The sequence below is a fragment of the Staurois parvus genome, unplaced genomic scaffold, assembly GCF_062004578.1.
Source record: "Staurois parvus isolate SC_StPar_1 unplaced genomic scaffold, SC_StPar_1.0 ptg000886l, whole genome shotgun sequence".
NCBI classification, from domain to species: Eukaryota; Metazoa; Chordata; class Amphibia; order Anura; family Ranidae; genus Staurois; species Staurois parvus.
Window position 1 is genome coordinate 1,655,131 of NW_028318682.1, and position 20,514 is coordinate 1,675,644.

General features: G+C 40.3%; 1 protein-coding gene across 3 annotated transcripts in view; it reads left to right on the forward strand.

Annotated features, from left to right (window-relative positions):
- KLHL29 (kelch like family member 29) overlaps positions 1–20,514 on the forward strand; it is a 1,282,993-nt gene that overhangs the window by 386,381 nt on the left and 876,098 nt on the right. The window lies entirely within an intron of this gene.

Sequence of the window (20,514 nt, forward strand, 5' to 3'; positions counted from 1 at the left end):
ATTCATAACTCCAGAGAACACGTCTTCACTGCTCTAGAGTCCAGTGGCGGCGTGCTTTACACCACTGCATCCTTTGCATTGCACTTGGTGATGTAAGGCTTGAATGCAGCTGCTTTGCAATGGAAACCCATTCAATGAAGCTCTCTATGCACTGTTGTTGTGCTACTCTGAATGCCACATGAAGTTTGGAAGTCTTTAGCTATTGACTCTGCAGACAGTCGCCGACTTCTGCGCACTGTGTGCTTCAGCATGTGCTGACCCCGCTCTGTCATTTTACGTGGCCTATCACTTTGTGGCTGAGTTGCTGTTGTTCCCAGTTTCTTCCACTTTGTTATAATACCACTAACAGTTGGCCACGGAATATTTAGTAGCAAGGAAATATCACGGATGGACTTATTGCACAGGTGACAATCTATCACGGTATCACGCTTGAATTCACTGAGCTCCTGAGAGCGACCCATTCTTTCACAAATGTTTGTAGAAGCAGTCTGCATGCCTAGGTGCTTGATGTTTTACACCTGTGGCCATGGAGGTGATTGGAACACCTGAATCCAATGATTTGGAGGGGTGTCTTAATACTTTTGGCAATATAGTGTGTGTGTGTGTATATATATATATATATATTATTTTGAATATCAATATGCAGCACAAATTCCATTGTTATTTTATTACCCAGAAAGGTTTGTCCTGTGTTCCACTCCATCTTAGTTTCACTTTGTTACTAGAACTTTACTTTCCTCGACATGGCTAGGCCCTGCTCCCTGTCATTCTGCCATCCAATGCATTTGCCTTAGTGGCCATTATTGGCTATTGGGCAATTTGCCTTATCTGTTCGATTGTTTCATTTCACACCAATGTGCTGTGTTGGAGTATGCTGAAAAAAAAACTAGGAAAGGTTGCATTTTTACTCAACGCTTTGCAACGTGCTTGTCAGAATGGGGATTTGAAACCATGCCTCCATTTGGAGACCAGAACACACACGCAATGTGAAGAAACAACTCTTGAGTCTGGCGCCTTAGACCATTCGGCCATCCTTTAAAAAATGGTGTTGCCCTACGGTATTTTTTTGTTGTTTTATTGTGCACGGATTTGGAGCTCAAAGGTCCAATGGAGGTATAGCACATGGAAGGAACACTTCACGGATCAGAAATCTGGAGGCACATAATCCTTTAAGAGCGTGTTTGCCCTATTATACTTTATAGGTCAACATTTAAGGGCCACAATTGAAGCACGGCGTTGAATACTGCTGGGTGATAGCACAACCAATGTTGGATTGGACGTTTATTATTACACTATTTTAAAGTTTTCTGGACTGTCGCTGCATGTTTTTTGAAGTCTATGTTTTCATTACAGGAGGAGGTAGCACATCCCATTTTGTTTAATTTGAGTGTGAGTACACTAGATTAGTGAGTGCAGCAATCTCCTCCTTCTGCTATTACAATTGTGGTATAGCAGCGCACAAGCCTTTGCTATTTGTATTTTGCAGCGTGCAGCAGCACATTGCTTAGAGCTAAAAGAAACGCCAGTTATTTGCAAAAAAGTAAACAGTGTGATGCGTTGCAACAAATAACACAGACCTACTTGTAAGAATGGCACCTAATGCAGGCCATAGATGGGTCGAAAATCGGCCAATTTCTTGGCCGAAAAAAAAAAAACGGCCGATTTTCGCACCGTTAATGGGTTTATTGGTCAGCCGTTTTTCTGGATTTTGGCACATTTGTTTTATCGGTAAAGTTGGAAAAAAATCATCCGATTTTGCCGATCGGCCGATTTTCGTGGCAATGATGGGCAAATCGGTCAATCTTTTTACCGATAAAAAATCTGCGCATGAGCCGTGACCTAGAAGAAAAAGAAGAAGGAGAAAAGGAAGAAGAAGAAGAAGAATTCCAGTCCGCTATTATATTTGACATGAAAAAGTATTGCGGTTGCAACAATGTATCTATTTGTATCCGAATAAAACCATCTGTATCTGAAATGGATAAAATAGATACAATGTTGCAACCGCTATACTTTTTCATGTCAAATATAATAGTGGAGATCTCTGCAGGGATGGAAGTAATTAAATGCCGGCCATAGACGGGACGAAAATCAGCCAATTTTTTTTACTGTTGGTGGTAACGTCGGCCCATTGAACAAACGATTTTTCGTTTTTTTCTTTTAAAAAATGGACGGTTTTTGACCCATCTATGGCCTGCATTAGGGAGCTCTCTTTCCAGTGTGGGATAGTAGCTGTTCCAGCTTTGCTAAAGTCAACAAAAAGACCAAAGTGAAACGTAATCAGAGATTGGCACAAAACATAAGAAACAAGAGATGACCGTATGCATAAAAGGCATTCTGTCATTGGAATATTGTTGGCGTTACTGATGGATATTGTGTCATTAGCAGTGTGACTACTGATGGGTGTGACAACGATTGCTGTATGCTGGGTATTTCCGATGAATATATTAGCATGTTTATAATGATGGAGAGGAATGTGTGCTGGTTATGATTCATGGCAATACTGATAATGGAATCCTTCTTGTGAGTATACTGCAGCACAATTTCTTTGTGACATTTTATCAGGGATGGCTATAGATGATTTTCTGACTAATATACATGGAATATTGCAGCTGGCATAATCTTGAAACAGCGTTTGTCGATATAGACAACATTATTATTTCATAGTATAGAAATATGGTTAACTTTTTTACTTACATTTTACTGTACATTGGTAAAGCAGTGAATGTAACATTTACAAAACATTTGCTGCAAGTGCATTTACTTTGTACATAACCAAAGCCACAACAGCATAGCTACATGCAGCAGTTGAACAATTTTCATTGGGCACAATACATCTCAACCACGACACTATCTGCATGGAGTTTGCATGTTCTCTCCATACTTGTGTGGGTTTCCTCCAGGTACTTCAGTTTCCTCCCACCCTGCAAAGACATGCTGATAGGTTAATTCCCCTCCGTCCTAGATTGTAAGCTCCGAGGAGCAGGGCCCTCCTATCCCTCTTGTATTGAACTGTATTGTCTCCCATTATATTGTAAAGCGCTGAGCAAACTGTTGGTGCTATATAAATCCTGTATAATAATTATAATAATAATAATTGGCTTTTGTCTAGATTGGCCCTAGTATGTGTATGAATGTGATGTCTTAGATTGTACCCTCCTTGAAGGGCAGGGACTAATGTCAATGTACAATATAAATAAAGGGCTGTATAACATTGTCAGTGCTATATAAATACTACTAATAATAATGATAATACATACTGCAAGATCCTATAAGTTTAGTAGCCCAATGGAAAATTTGGCTAAAGCATAGTGAGTATAAGCTGGCATACACCAAGGCAGAGAACATCTGACCAGGCAGAAGGATGCAGATACATGGGCAGTTATGCTTGCATTGATAAAAAAACAGGTGTCACATATCTGCTGATGCAAACCCTAGGTAGGATTATGTATTAAAACCGATCTCCAAGAGTATTAATTTTCTTTAAACACAAGAGGCATGTGTATTCTTTCTTGAATATTGGTGTGCTTTGGGTGTTTCTTCCAGATCTGTGCAGTAATCAGTGTGAAACGTTGCCTCTGTACAGGAGCCTCCTGTAATAAAGACCAGTTACTGCTGCTCTCTCTGCTTGTGCAGGGTGTCTAGTCTTGTCTCCGCCCCTTCTGTAGTTGTCAGTAGGCAGCATGCAGGGGGTAGGACCTTTTGGATCCTTCCTACACCTCTACTTTCTGCACAGGCTATGTGCAGCCAGTGATGAAGTGATGATATAACTGGGTTTGCAACATCATTTGGCACATGCAAAGTATATTTGTATCTTTTTTTACCTTTCAGGAATATATACAGTAAATAACATTTTAATTCGAGAGTTCGGCTTTAAGACACACATGAAAAGCCATAGGTCCATGTGTGCTGTTATCAACTTGTAAACAAATAAAATGTTCAAAGTAATATTCTAGTTTGTATACAGAATCAAAAAACTGCGCTAGATGCGTAATAAAATGTAAATCATACAAAACAAAATAAATTATACTACCGGTAAATATTGCTGCCACTTCCAATAAACCAATATAAACTTACAAGAACCCTCAAAGTGATTCAGCACTGCAAATTACATGTAAGTATAAAGGTGAAAAATCAGTGTAGGTGAAAACAACAGTCCAAAAAAAGTCCTCCACACAAATCTTCAAATTCTTCACAAACAGTCACCGCGTGTAAAAGATATAGTGTCCCCGGGCATGCACATTAAAGCATGGCATGTGGACCCTATAGCAAATTACAAGTGTCTGGAAACATTGGCCCTTTTTGAGAGGAATATTAAGAAGAAGGAGGCTGTTTGTGTACCATCATAAGTACCTCAATATTAGACATCTACCATTCTGTAAAGTGCTCTGGAGAATGGCGGACATGGTGATTGGAGGAGATAAGTAACCGATAATAATTGATCTTCTTCTCATTGGAAGTTATTCTTTGAGCAATTTTAGCCAACCATGAGAATGGGGGGCATGGCTATCTGGTGAGTGCATACCCAAAAGGGGGACACTATATGTTATACACGCGGTGACTGTTTTTGAAGAATCTGAAGATTTGTGCGGTGGATAAGGACTTTTTTTGAACTTTTGTTTTCACCTACACTGATTGTTCACCTTTATACTTACTCACGTGTAATTTGCGCTACTGAATCACTTTGAGGGTTCTTTTATGTTAATATTCTAGTTTGGCTATTGCTCTTTAGATTATATGGCCCCTGGATTCCCTAAACCCATCTCTGGACAGTGTACATGGGATTGCTGTCCAATGCATGGATTTGGAGGCAACATGGGAATCTGATGACCGAACAAAGAAACACAAGTTTTTTCTACCTTGACGCATCCAGTGGTGATGGGATTTAGGTCTCTGTAATACCTGTGTCTATATAAATGCTGGGGTATCTTCCAGACACCTGTTAGATGTGAAGAAGTGTCTTGGACACACTACAAAATGTTTTCAACATTACAGAGCAAGCCCTGTTGATTGTGAATAATTACTACTAACTCTAGCAATCTTTATCAACCTCTTACCACAGAGGAACCCCTAAAAAATGTTTTAGCTTTTGAGGAACCCTTACCTAAACTAATTCATCAGTGGGTCAACATTATTGGTCAGTACGAAGAATGCAGCCTTTACATTGATCAAAATGTTACCCTTAGGGACAGATAAAAAGATAATTGCTGTTATGCTTCTGGTTTTGCAAAGTAGTGTTGGCCCTGGAACTATGAAGGCACCATCAGATGGAAGGTCAAATAACCACAGCTCATGGAAGCCCTAGTAACCTCTGGAGGAACCCTAGGAATGGCTGAGCTGTGCTATGCCGTGGAAAAATAAGAGTCTTCCTAGGCATAGCAGAACAACTCCCATTTACAAAAGCCCTTATAGATGTGGGTAAAGTAGAGAAGGGTTACACCTCCTTTTTTAATACTGCCTGATTTACCCTACATTCTGTCTTGGCAGAATTTCCCCAGCAGGGACACATACAGCAATTAAAAATTGGTCAAGGTTTTCTTTTTTAAATTGTATTTTTGGTAGGAGAATGCAGTAGACAATGAAAGTGGCCACAACTTCTTAGCCAGTATAACAAAACTGGTAAAGGTTTTAATTGACTGGGAAGGTTCTTCCCACATTGCTGGGTAGAGACAAAAAAAATCTGCTTTAGAGACTCACCAAAACATATAAGAAGTATGGCAATATTTATAGTCTGCATTTTCAGCATGGAGCAGATAGATCCTTTAAATGATATAGGCTCATTTATAATGCTTTGCCATGAGAACAGTAGCTGAGTATCAGTCTCTGGACATTAGACAGCACTTTATCATGTGAGCTAGAAGAACGCTGATTTCGATAATTCTTTGTTTATGTGGGTCACTTCTAATTAAACGCCTTCTCAGGAAGTTAGCAGCGCAGAACACCAGGATAACCTTTTCTGACCATAGAGGAAATCAGGCTGTCCTCATTCTTCTTTTACCTGCACTGTATTGAGGAAAAAGAAATTGTCAATTAGAGGAGTAAATGTACTGATCACTCCGGCTCTACAGCTGCATTTGACATTATTAATTATCCAGGAAGGAGTATGATTCTTTTAATTAAATTTAATGAAGTCATTTTTACTCTCCCATATTCCAGGGGTTTCTGAAGGGAGGCGAGTGGACCGCAGACTTAGAATACTAAAAAAAAAATAAAAGAAATATATATATAAAAAAATAAAAAAAACTCAGTTATTTCAGTAAGTTAAAAAAAACTAGTGGTGTTAGTACAACAATCCTTTCCGCTGTGCCTTTGTGTTCTCATAGGGGGACTCCGCCCCCGCCAGAACAAATTATGCTGGTTTTCCAGCATGTTTCTTCAACAAAAACCAGTCCTTATACCAGCTTCTGTTGAAAAGACAGCTGTGCACATGGCCCGAATGTTGGTTGGTTCCTGCTCAGCTGTCCGATATCCAGATTGTGTGTACCCAGCTTTACCCTTTGAGTCCACATAGGTGATCCCTCTCACATAATGGAATCATTGTATCTGATATCTGTATGTTATTTGTAATTAGTCCTCATGTACATGGGACGTTTTTACAGTGGCTGTTTTTGGCGTTTTACATTTTTTTCTACGGCCAGTAAACCCCCCAGCATGTTATTCTATGTGTCCATGCACACATAGACTGTAATCAACGTTTTTTGGCAGAGATGTTTTTTGGCTGGAGAAAAAACCCAGGACTAGTGGGTTTCTAGAGGAGTTTTGTAGCTGTAAAAACGCTCTAACGCTGAAAAACGCGGTAAAACGCCGCAAACCGGCATTTGTGGACTTTTTTTAACCAAAAATATATTTTTTTAAATTAAAAACACTAAAAACCGCAAACGCTTTTAACACCGCTTTTAACATGACTTTACACAGCTAACGTTACCAGTGTTATCAAAACGTCCAGTGCGCATGGAGTCTTACAATGCTAGATTGGTCCTAGTTGCCGTTTCTGGGTTATTATGATTATTATTATTATTATAATACAGGATTTATATAGCGCCAATAGTTTGCTCAGCGCTTTACAATATAACGGGAGACAATACAGCAACAATACAGTTCAATACAAGAGGGATAGGAGGGCCCTGCTCCTTGGAGCTTACAATCTAGGAGGCTAGGACTTGTTAGTCCTTTCACTGAGAGTTTTTATACTTCCGCTATATAACTTGTTTTTTTTAACCCTACTGCTCATGGATATGTACCTTGTACTCCTCTGTGTTTCTGTCAAAAATGTACAAAATTTATTTTTAAAAATCGGAAACTTACCAGTGCCTGGAGTCCAGTGCTGTCTTCACGGAGCAAGTTTTTTTTACCGCTGTGGATCACCGGTGCCACCATCTTGGATACAAGCTCGTGCCACACCTTGCAGGGTGGAGCAAGGGTGTCACGCTCACTTAGGCGATGATGGCAGAAGTGGCAGCAGGATAAAAATCAGTATTCCCCCCTGAGTTACAGACTAGAGGGAGCAAACCAGAGAGAATTCAGCTTTTGAGTGAAGTTCACTTTTAATAAAAAGCATTTTATGAAGACTTGTGTTCATTTGTGTAGTCCACATTTGCCTGGAGTTCCATTTTTAAAGAAGAACTTGATCATGTAAGGTCCGCTTATCTTGTAGCCTAGCTAAGTGAAAGCAATGAGCAAATAAAACATTGGAAAAAAATGTAAAATTTTCTTATCTTACACTCCAGTGTTTGGCCGCCTCCTGTAGGCAAGGGTGATGTCACTGGACTTCACCATGGGATCATGGGAAAGGCGAGGATCCTAAATCCTGTAGGACTGCAGCTCAGTGATGGAGCATCTTGAGATTTGGGATCCTCACCTTTCCCAAGATCCTTCTGTGAAACCCAGTGATGTCACCCTTGTCTACAGCTGGTGGTCAGAAGTTGGGGTGTGTGGCAAGTATTCTTCTGATGTTTTTTTGTTTTGTATAGCTCTCTATTGGTGTCTCACATGGTGTGCTGTAAAGTAAGCAAATCCCGAATGAAAATGCAAGATCCATTTTAACATTTTATTTTAAAGTAGAGAATGAAGTACAACTTTATATTTCCATTCCAGATATCCTACTTCATTTCAAACACTTCGTCCTTTTTGTTGTTCTTGCTCTGTCACTTATTCACCAGAACTGTGAATCTAGTTAGCTCCTAAGGCTCGAGTTTGATCCATTCTTCATAAATATTCGTTTCTATAGGGAAGCAGCACACAGAATGGATATATCATGTCTCTGAGCTGTAACGCTTTCAGATACATTTTATAGACCCAAATGTGAAAAGAACAAGGAGATCATGGAAGTGATTTCTATGCACAGGAAAAGCTTGCCATTTCAAAATTCTGCTTTAAATTGCAGAGATAAGAAACCGTATAGAATAGCGGTACATGCCGAGCGCAGAGCCCGCTGATCTGAGCGGAGCACGGTCCAGCAGAGGCACAATGATGTCTTTTGTGTGTAGCGGATCCCCTGGGATGTTCCTTTTATTCCCTGACAGAGATAAACCACAAGTCCAAGTGCTTTCATTTCTTTTACAAATGGTTTGAAAAATTCCCCCGAGCTATTTCAAATGCATGAACCCTTCAGCAGCATAGGTAGCTTTCAGATAGCTGTGCCTATTAAAGGGCCACTAACAGGGGCAGAACTGCAGATCATCGGATCCCGTAGCAAAATTGTGAGCAACCAGACTATTTCAGCATCTCATGGCTTCAATGTAAATTCTATACCCTCCCACCCTATCCACCGCACAGAGCAAGAAAGTGCTGAAAAAGGTAGTGGAGTAGTCAGTAAAAAGAAAAAAGTTATGTAGCAATAAAAATGGCCATCATAATATTTAATGTTAAACATTTTTTTTGTTGGAACACATGTACTCTATAAGGTTTAATTTAGAAACGCTTTGAAATTTTAAATACAATAAACGCCCATTAACACACCACTTTTGTTAAGATGCATTATTGACACATTTTAGAAGCATTTTTTAATGCGCTTGCTTTGCATTAAATAATGCCGGGCTGCTGCCTCTGCAGCTAAAGAGGGTAGCAATTGGGAGCGGTAAAAGCGTGGCTCAACTCGTGGGCTTTTACCGCTCTTGAATCGCTAGTGTGAACTAGCCCTAATTTAGACCTGTGTTGACAGGCATTTGTGAGGCTTTAAAATGTGGATGAAACACCTACATTGACACTAGTGTAAACTTAGCCTAACTATAATACAGATCTCTTTAAACTGTGGGGTTTTGTTTGCAGAACTAAAAAATAGCTGTCAGATTTAGCTGAGGAGGCACTCTGGGACTTTTACAACCTGACAAAAACTGCTTTAGGCATACGGGGTAATTTCAGTGCTGGTCAGGATGGCCAGAAGCCTGGAGGACATCTACAGTTTTTAATTTAGGGATGGGTATGTGTTATCATGACATGTACACAGATTTTCTATGTCTGAGGACTCAGTCACTGCAGAATGCAGTCTATGCATTTGGAATGTTTTTAAGAATGCATCTAAACTCATCTATTGTGAACAGGGCCTAAATTGTCTCAACAGCCACCCCAGTAGGACCCACTTCCTCCCTAGGCCCCATAGCAGCTAGATGGGCTTTTGTGTTGATTGTTATGCCTTTGGCCACCAAGCCTCCAAATTCAAAGTGATCCAGAAGAACTGGAAAAAATTAAAGGAACACTCTAGTCATACAAAACAATTTACATGGAAACCAAAACAAGGCGCAGAGTCTACCTGCTGAAGCAGTGTTTTTTTTTTTTTTTATCTGGTAGTCTCTGAGTACAGACCTCCATGCTGTATTAAAAAATATGTCTAGGCCAAATTAGCTTGGATTTGCTAGATTTCTCGCCCGTCCAGTATCTATTGCAGTATTCACCTGTACTTAGACGGACTTACCATAAGTCTCTAGCAATGCACCTAGTGAATGCAGCAAGGGCTTGTATACCAGTACATTGGGGCTCATCACTGGTTCCATCGCTTAAAGAATGGTTTAGACGAATAAACAGGATGGAGGAGATGGAGGAACTTATACATACGGCTAAAGATTCACCATCTAAATTTCTTAAAACCTGGATGTGTTGGATTCATTTCAAATCCACCGAGCTCTATGGTGATACTGTAGACTAATAACAACACCTTCTAATAGCATTTAGAACAACAGCTCGAGTAACAACTCTTCCGATTACTATTATTGACTCTCGGACCACATTCCCCGCTTTCCTCCACTGCTCTTCTCCTAAATAGGAGACCGTTTTTGACCAACCCCACTCCCACGATACTCCATTTACTCTGATACCTGATCACTATTGGGACTGATACGGGGGAAGGGTTGGTAATAGGGACTGGGATTAACCAATTCCCAGAGGGCCTATACAGGACCTTCTACTTTTCTACCATACTGCTTCTTTCTTACTTTTTTCTCTGTTTTCATGTTCCCCCTTTATCCCCCCCCCCCCAGCACTACAGATCGGACCAATAAAACCAATCCGGAGGCAGCATTGGCCACAGTGCAATAGGTCTACTTTAACCCCAGAATCACATGAGCTCCGTCAGTTGCTTATGTATTCACATGCTTACTGCCCAGGTCAGATGGTACATACACTCCAATAGGCTATGAGAGCTCACAAAGGAAAGGAACAAGGGGAGATTTATTTTTTGACCCAAGAGGGTTACTAGAAGCTGGATATGATATCCTATTACTCCACATGTCAAAGCCAAATATTGTGCGGAGGTGCTATTCACTTATACATATGACAACGTATTGAGCATGTGTTTTTCTTTGTATTCTCTCTTCCTTCGCACTTATGTGTTGAATGTCTCATTTGATTCACTGTAATGACTGTACTGTTTCACTTATTTGTTACTGTGCAACATTCGTATCTGAAGCTTACATTTCAATAAAAATATTTTTTGGGAAAAAAAAATATACGTCTAGCCAGAACCTTTGTTTTTAGTTTTAAAGTATAAAGTGAGGAAGGGTTAGAACCTCAGTTCCGTTTAAAGCGCTATGCACACTCGCTTATTTTTAAGCCCCTAGCAGCTAATTATGATTATAATTTTCTGCCCCTAGAAGCAAAGAGTGTTATCCTGTGTGTCCATGCACACTGTTGTAGGCTAGAAGTGTTTTTCAAGCTTCAGCTTCTAGGAGCGTTTTTGGGAGCAATTCTTAAGCAGAAAAAGATGCTGAATGCTCCTAAATGCTGCTAAGATGTTCCTTACAGCTTTTTTTCCACTACATGTACTTTAACAATGCTAATAAAACATTAACGCTTCATAAACGCAACTAAAATACAACTAGAATGCTACTAAAAACGCTAGTGTGCTGGAGCCTTACTGTTATCTGAGGCTCAGTGAGAGAGTTTATTCTTCACTTCTGTCCCAGCAACAACAATCCAAATTGGAGATGAAGGAAAATCTATAACTGGGACTCAGACAGCAATAAAAAGCCTATGAGGGTTCTTGCCTTTTGCCTAGAATGGAAACATTGTATCCAATACTTACCGTAATTTTGCTTTCCTAGTGCCAATCCATGGCAGCATACAAGTGGTGGTAAGCTGCCATGGTTTGGTGACAGGAGAACGGAAAAATGGATCAAATACTTACCATAATTTTCTTTTCCAACACTTCACTTCATTTCTGCCAGGGTATGCAAACTTTTGCGCACAGCTCAACTGTACTACCAAATTAATTTTGGTAAAATTGATTCTTTACACAGGATAAGACTAAGAGGAGAATTCAGGGTTGCAGTAATGGCATTTGAGTGCGCATTAGCATACTTTTTTGCACCACACATTGGGCCCCGTGGCATATTAGTGTGTATCTGTTTTTCATCTACAAAATTGGGTCACTTACGCAGATAAATGGGCTTTATCAATGAAACAATCAGAAGGATCAGCCAGTGTGCAAAGTACAATAGCCAGCTCCAACCAATCATATTTCGGCCTATGATCAATGAATATTGGAATGTTCAGCTGTACTTTGCGTGGTGTACTTTGCCTTAGTGCATGTTTCACTGCACAGAGCTTTGTTAAAGGCACTGTATTCTAATATATAGATTAGAAACCAGCCATAGAAACAAATGTCCAGAATTATCAGTGACTTAAGTCAGTGACTTAAAAAAAATCTATTTAAATATGTATCATCAACCCAAAAAGAATCTGCTATTGCTCTCAGCCTCCAGATGTCTTTTTTGCTGCAGTGTCCCATTGGGGAGATTTCCCTTTACTTCCTGTCTCATAGCTGAAACAGGAAGTGAAGGGATCTTTCTCTAAAGTGAGGGAATCCTGAGTTATCACAAGAACCACTTTACCCATTGTAAGATTTCTCCTCCATCCGTGTTCTGGTGATAACCTAAAATTTAATATTTTATTTAATTTTCATTTTTGGTGATAACGGTAAACAGAACAAACATAGAGGGTAAGGACACAGACCTCAATAAAAACTGAAAGGTATTCTAATGCCTCTTCACTTTATCTAAAACTAAAAAAAAATGCCTTTAGTTATACTTAAGTATCACCTTGGCTGCAAAGAGTAACAAGACTGACAAAAGGTGCTTTTTCCAAAACTTGTTGTCTTGATGGTCCTGACCTACAATATAAAATTTGTCAAGAAAGTAATGTCAGTTTTAAGAGCTCTGCTCCTCGTTTGTTTAAAAAATTCAAGTATATGCGAAGGGAGACTTCTGCTGAGTTGAAGTTTTGTCCTCTAAATATCCAGGTCTGCAGTCATTATATTCTTCCCTCTTACATCTCCAGGATGAAAAGCAGTCATTTGGTTGTGAGCGCAGGAGCCAGGCTGTGCGTTGTGCTCTGGGAGATGCGCTCGGCTCCAGCTGTGTGAAGTTAAATGTAAAAATGATCACATTGCCTCTGGGCGTGTAAAAGCTCAGACTACACTCTACGAATATGAAACATAATCTGCAAACTCAGCTCAGTTAAAATGTATTCCAGCCACAGTGAGAAGAAAAGTATCAGTAACTCTTGTGCAAACTTTACTGTACTTTTGCTGGATGGTTTAAATGGAACAGACCGGACAGAAATCTAATGTGAGAAATTAAGGCATCATGAAACTTTTCATGGTTGCCTTTATTGTAGCCAAGCCCTAACACTAGAATTTGCAGTTTTCCTGCACATTGATTAGAGCTGGATCATCTATAAGGCAAAATAGACAGAACCCTAAGGCCCAGCAGATGTCAAGGGGGTCCAGCTACACTTGCAATAAACCAGACGGATAGTACAGTTTGTCAAGGAAGTGCACCCGCTTGTTGCCTCACAATTCATGGTGATGGCTGATGGTACAGGCTATGAAAATAAAGATAATGCAAAAAGGGGAAGCTTCCCTATGTCTATAGCAGCCTTTCTCAACCAGGGAAAAACCGAAAGTACAAACAAAACCAGCGCTCAAATCTTCATGCAGACTAGGAGAAATGTTGAATGTCTGACGTTGAGGTGCAGCCCTTCAAAGATCGGGAAATCTTGATACTGGTGAACAAAAGCAAACAAGGGCGCACTCTCTTCATGCATTACCATGGTATGCCACAAATTTAATCTGAAGAAGGGAGTCCGGCTCCTGAAACGTGTTAGCCTATTCCTATAAGGGTCTATTATTCCATTGGTCTGACATTACGGATACATCTGCTTTTTATCCTCTTTGGTTTGTGAGTATACATCTTTATGATTCTTTATTAAATTCGTGGCATACCACAGTAATGCACGATGAGAGTGTGCCCTTATTTGCTTTTGTTTCTCAACCAGGGTGCCTTCAAAATGCCCAAAAATTGTAAAACGTATTAATGCCAATCAAAGGGATGCTACCTTGCTACCTTATCTAGGGCACTATTTTACCCTAACCTCTTGCCGACACATACACTATATTGCTAAAAGTATTGGATTGCCTGCCTTTACACGCACGTGAACGTTAATGGCATCCCAGTCTTAGACCGTAGGGTTCATTATTGAGTTGGCCCACCCTTTGCACCTATAACAGCTTCAACTTTTCTGGGAAGGCTGTCCACAAGTTTTAGGAGTGTATCTATGGGAATGTCTGACCATTCTTCCAGAAGCGCATTTGTGAGGTCAGGCACTGATGTTGGACAAGATAGCCAGGCTCGCAGTCTCCGCTCTAATTCATCCCAAAGGTGTTTTGTTAGGTTGAGGTCTTGACTGCAGGCCAGTCAAGTTTCTACACCATGTCTTTATGGACCTTGGTTTGTGCACTGGTGCACAGTCATGTTGGAACAGGAAGGGGCCATCCCCAAACTGTTCCCACAAAGATGGGAGCATGAAATTTTCCAAAATGTCTTGGTATGCTGACACCTTACACTTGGCACAAGTCAGTCAGGCAAGTACCGTTTTCCTGGTAAGCACCAAACTCAGACACATCCATCGGATTGCCAGACAGAGAAGCATGGTTAGCAACTCCAGAGAACACTTCTCTACTGCTCTAGAGTCCAGTGGCGGCATGTTTTACACCACTACATCCGACACTTTGCATTGCACTTGGTGATGTAAGGCTTGAATGCACCTGCTCAGCCATGGAAACCCATTTCATGAAGCTCTCTACGCACTGTTGTTGTGCTAATCTGAAAGCCACACTAAGGTGTCCTTTTATCATGCAATGGTAAATGACCACTACTCAGTTCTCTGGCATTCTCAGAGGAGAGAATTCTCCTCTGAATGCATTTTTATGAAGCGGTGTAGACCGCTACTCCGAATGAAGAGAGAAGCAATCTACAAACGCTTTGAACACTAGAAAATGGCTGCTGTTACTGTAATCTCGCAAGATTACAGTAAGAGATCAGTAAACCACCATTTACTAAGCAGCGGTAAATTGCCGCTGCTTAGTTTACAGTTCCCCCGATTCTCCAGCTCTGGGCTGGAGAATTTGGAGGGAGAACACAGATCGCCAATGAAGGGCTGACATCGCTCCTTCATACACTGGCAGTACGTGTGCTGAGATGATCAGCAGAGAACATGTTCTCCGCTGATCATCTCTGTTTCCTGAACCACTAATGATCAGAGATCAGCAACGATCTTTAGGATTGCCGCTGATCTCTGTTTCATAAAAGGACACCTAAGTTTGGAGGTCTTTAGCTATTGACTCTGCGGACAATTGGCGACTTCTGCGCACTGTGCACTTCAGCATGTGCTGACCCCACTCTGTCATTTTACGTGGCCTGTTGTTCCCAGTTGCTTCCAGTTTATTATAATACCACTAACAGTTAACTGTGGAATATTTAGTAAGAAGGAAATTTCACGGATGGACTCCCCTCTTCCTGGCAGGATTGGATTATATGGTAGTCGGGTGTAAGTGGACCAGCTATCTGTTTATATCCGATTCCCCATAGAAGACAGCAGGCTGTGTCTGACACACGGACCTGTCATCTGCCTGCCCATTAGGGATCAGTGAATAATTCCCCCGCTGAGCAAGCGGATTTCTAGTGGAGTCCGCCCCATCTGAAAGGGGCTTTACACTATGGTGACATCGTAGCGCACCGCAGCACCAATTACTGTCCCCGATCACCGCCACCCACTCATATCGTTCCTAATCACCGCAACACCACTCAGTGTCCTGGTTCGATGCCATACTAGACATATTGTTTATGATCACCGTCATACCAATCATATTGACCCTGATGACAGCCACATCAGTCATACGGTCCCTGATCACCGTCACACCAGTCATATTGTCCATGATCACCGTCAAGCTAGTCATATTGTCCCTGATCACTGCTACATTAGCCATATTGTCCCTGATCACTGACCGTCTCTGCCTGTGGCCTGAACTAACCCATCTGTATGTCCGACTGACTGTGTTCCTGTGAGACACCAGTCCCGGCCATCCCCTGGGACTTCTATAGGTGATGTTACACTACTCTATATTCCCTGACCACTCAGTGGTGTATTTAGGTTTTGAGCTGCCCTAGCCAACACAACAATTGGACCCCCCCCCCGACTGACATTGACCAACAACACTCCTGCCCCACCCTCCCCACCCGGAGAGAAAGTCACTCACCTTTACAGCTACGCAAATCCCTGGGAACGAGAGTCTGGCTCTGCATACACCATCAAGCAGTCCGTAGCCTCTCTCGGCTCCCGCCTGGTCCCCTTACTGCAAGTGTCCGTTCTTCCGGGGGCAGTGCTGCCCCCCTGGAAAATGCCGCCCTAGGCAACTGCCTTGTTTGCCTTGTGGTAAATACGCCCCTGTGACCACTCATATAGAGGCAACTATTACAGTACATTGGTTTTCATACAATTGGTTGATTTGTGTGATATACAAGATACAACATGTAGTGAAAAAGTCTCACACTTGTGGTATCGCAATACTCAGGAGTAGCAGAATGTATTTTGGGGTGTAATTTTAAGTATGCTCATGCTGTGTGTGAGAAATATCTTATTAAATTGACAACTTTGTGTAAAAAAAAAAAAAAATTATTTTCTTTCTGCATGTTAAAAAAACTTGTGTCAAAAATAAAGTCTTCAAAAGAATAACCATGCCACCTATAAAAAATACCTTGGGGTGTTTGCTTTCTAAAATGCAGTCATTTTTGCGGGTGTTACTGCTGCCCTGGTGCTCCAGGGCCTCCAGAATGTGATATCTAGTCAGGAAATTACGTGTGTAATTTATCCCCCTAGAATGCCTGAAGATGCTCCTTGGATTTTGGGCCCTTCTGTGTGGCTAGGCTGTAAAAAAGACTCACACAAGTGTTATCACCATACTCAGAAAGAGAAACAAAATGTGTTTTGGGGTGTAATTATAAGTATGCCTATGTTGGGTGGGGGGAAAAAAACATGTTAAAATGACAACTTTGTGAAAAAAAAAACATTTGAGTTCATTTCCTAATTTTCCAAAAAATTAACAATGTGACAAAAAATTACATCTTCAAAAAACTTGCCATGCCTCTTACTAAATAACTTGGACTGTCTATTTTCCAAAAAGCGGTCATTTGGGGGGTATTTGTACTATCCTGGCATTTTAGGACCTCATGAAATGTCATCAGGACTGATCAATTTTCAAATATATATACCATAGTTTGTAGACTCTATAACTTTCACACAGCCTAAACAATATACACTGATTTGAGTTATTTTTTAAACTGAGAAAAGGTGTTTTGTTTTTTAATTTTTTGTATTTTTTCCTTTATATCGCAGAAAATAAAAAACTCAGTGTTGATTAAATTCCACCAAAAGAATGCTCTATTTGTTTTAAAAAAATATATAAAAATGTAATTTGGGTGCAGTGTTGCATGACTGCATGATTGTCATTTAAAGTGGTGTGGGCATGAAGGGGGTGAGTTGGACTTGGTTAAAGCCTACCTGAAGGGCTGCTGGAAGCTGACATTGATGAGTTAAAGTGTATTTCTAGGCAAAAAAACCTTTTCAGTTTGAATAGAGTATAGAAGGATTTTTTTTATAGGTATTTATATAGCACTGTCAATTTATGCAGTACTTTACATGCTATTCATTCACATTTGTCCTTACCATCAGGGAGCTTACAATCTAAGGTCCCTTTTTCATGTGAACACATACTAGGGCCAATTTAGACAGTAACCAATTAACCTACCAGCTTGTCTTTGGAGTGTGGGAGAACATGCAAATTCCATGGCCTGGCTAGGATTCAAACTGAGCACCTCAGCTCAGAAGTGCTAGCTGTGCTGAATGTCTATGATGTTTCAGTTGCTGTCTGTGTCTACGCTACGGAGATCCACCAGTCTATTTATACTGGTGACCATTGTCCTTGAATAAGAAAGTAACAGTAAATCCCAACATTTTAGAGTTCTCGCCAGAACAAGAAATAGGGGAAAATCTTTCGGGCCAGCTCTTCTGGGAACAACTTCCTGTCGTGTCTCTAGAATAAGAAGTAAATGGAAATTGACCAGTGGTACACAGACAACAAGAATTAACCTGGTAGGGGTTTTAAACCTTCCCTACCCTGGAGGTCAAGCAAATCACTAGCTACTACAGGGCATGCTTATTAAAAATGGTTTGGACCAAATATGTGCGCAGATTGTAGAGACTGACACAACTTTACATTGACCCAACTTTATATTTGTTTACATGTGTGTACTAGTTATAGTACGTTTAATGACAGAATGTTACTTCATGCGACTTTTAGAAAAAATAAGCAACTCTTTTCTCTGATGTTCAGCTCTCCTTGCCTTAACACCAATATAGTTGGAAAATCTTAAAGTAGGACACATCCATTACACATTAAGGAAAATGCTACTTTAAATCGGACAAGTCATTGACATTCTTAATGGCATATGAAAGAGCAAAAGGTGATCTGAAACGTCTTGTTTGGACTAGACCAGCAAATGTTGGAATCCACTTACCTTATAATTGAAGCTATCGGTGAACAAAAGGAAGCTATAATTGAGGAGGTCATTGTTCTCTATTTTGCTTAATCATCTTTGACAGAGGACTTGTGTCCTACACCAAAACAATCTATTCAGTTCATGAGAGGTCATTGAGTAAGAACTGGCCCTGTGTCTAGTTATTTCTTTATTCCATTATTTTTAGTCGAAAATAGAAGAGTATACTTCAAGTTCACATCACTTGTAAAGCATGTTATTGGAAAGAACAAGGTCCAGATAAATAACTAAGTTCACAGGTTTGTTTTTGTTTGAATCTCAGAATTGTGCAAAGTGATAGTCAAGCTACCAAAATAAAGATATAGTTCAGTAGAGAAACCCTGTAACCCTACACATGCTTTAAAGTGTAGGTGTGGCCAATTTTTTAATTTATTTTTTTGTTAGATCGATTAGAGAACAATTAGAGTCTCTGTGAGGTTTTCATTGCTATTTGTGTCCTGTTTAGGTGGATTCACTTGTCTTTGTCCTGGTAACCATTGTCACCCAGACAGAAAGTGATTGGAAATTCAGATTCCAAAGTTGTCACTACAACAAGTGGTAAAGGCAAATGCTCCAGTACTGACACCTGATCCAGTGACAGCTGACAGCTGAATAGAATTCCCCTAGCTTTGCAGAGATTTCCTCTCTGTTACATCACCGGGATAGAAGTTGAAAGGAAATCTATCTAATGGGGCACAGACCGTAGAAAAAATTAAACTAACAAGGGTTTTAACCATTTTTACTTTATTCACTAAAAAAAACTGTCTATACATATATTAAAGCTTAATCATAACCCCATTCCTTAGTCCAAACCTTTTCTTTTGTGTTGGGTATTTTCTGGAGTAAATCAGCATGTATGGTTGGTTATGGACTCTTACCACTTTGGCAGAACCTCTTTAAGGCCCCTTCCCCCAAACCTACCTTCCCCATGCTCTAGCCTCCACAAAATACTCATCTGACTGTGGGAACATGTGATCTTCTCCCATGATGCGGTGCTCAGGCCTAGAAATAATTTGCCAGACACAAATACTGTCTCATACAAAGGGGGTAGCATCTTCAACTGCATGTAAGCTCTCAAACCCTCAGACATAAAGTTTAGGGCAGTCATACATGGATTGAACTGGATCCATGAATGGGCACGCTGGATGTACAGAAGTCAACTTTTATACAACCAATCTATCTGGTTTTTCCCAAAGAATCAGTCCCTCCTGATCATTGTATTCTAACAGCAGGGAAGGCTCCCCACTGTAAGAATACAATAGCTGAGAGTGATTCAACATTCACATTGATTGTGTGGATGAGGGAATCGGGCCATTTTTTGTTTTCTTTCAACATCATGGTAGAAATAAAAAAAATGATTAGTGTATGGCCAGTCTTTTACAGTGTATTTTTCAGAGGCTGACAGGGTGTAGGGGGCTCAAATTGTAGAAACACAGAAAACAGCTGAAAAATAGATGACAGAGTCCATGGTAACTTTGATTGTTGGTCAATAGGTCGTATAAACCAACCAGCGCATATCAGGGCCAAACCACTCCCACTTCCTCAGGACTCCACACTAGATACAATTTGAAGGGACTCAATATTAGGGTCAATATTAAACCATTCTTTTGCATTAACAGTGTGTTAATTGCTGACCCGGAGTTAGCTTGTTTGAAGCTTTCCTTCAACTGACTACATGTACAAAATTGAAAATTCCCAACGCTGAATTAAATTTTTCTTTTCTGGAGTTTACAGAGGAAGGAGCAACAGGGAGCACTTCGATGGAGATAATAATTGGATGGCGGGATGGTCTCTATAGAGGCTTTCACTTTTTTTCCTATATAAGGGAGTTGAATGATGTCCTTTAAAAATGTACCGCAATGTACATGAAACTCATGATACTGCTGTTAAGCAATGTATTGTTAAGTTCACCTGATGAGCCTTAACCTAAGATGAAAATGTATTTGATATAGATATTAATAATACTATGTACGTAGAAGTTCTTACACTTGTACAGAAATCAAGGTATCCTATATTTTATCACATTGCTCTGGTTCGAATTGAACTGTTAGCTGTGATTTTGAGCAAAAAAAGGCAGAGCAATGTTATTTGGTGGATATTGTACGTAAAGTTGAATGGATGGGAATAGGTTTCTCACTATATCATTTGAAAGTAG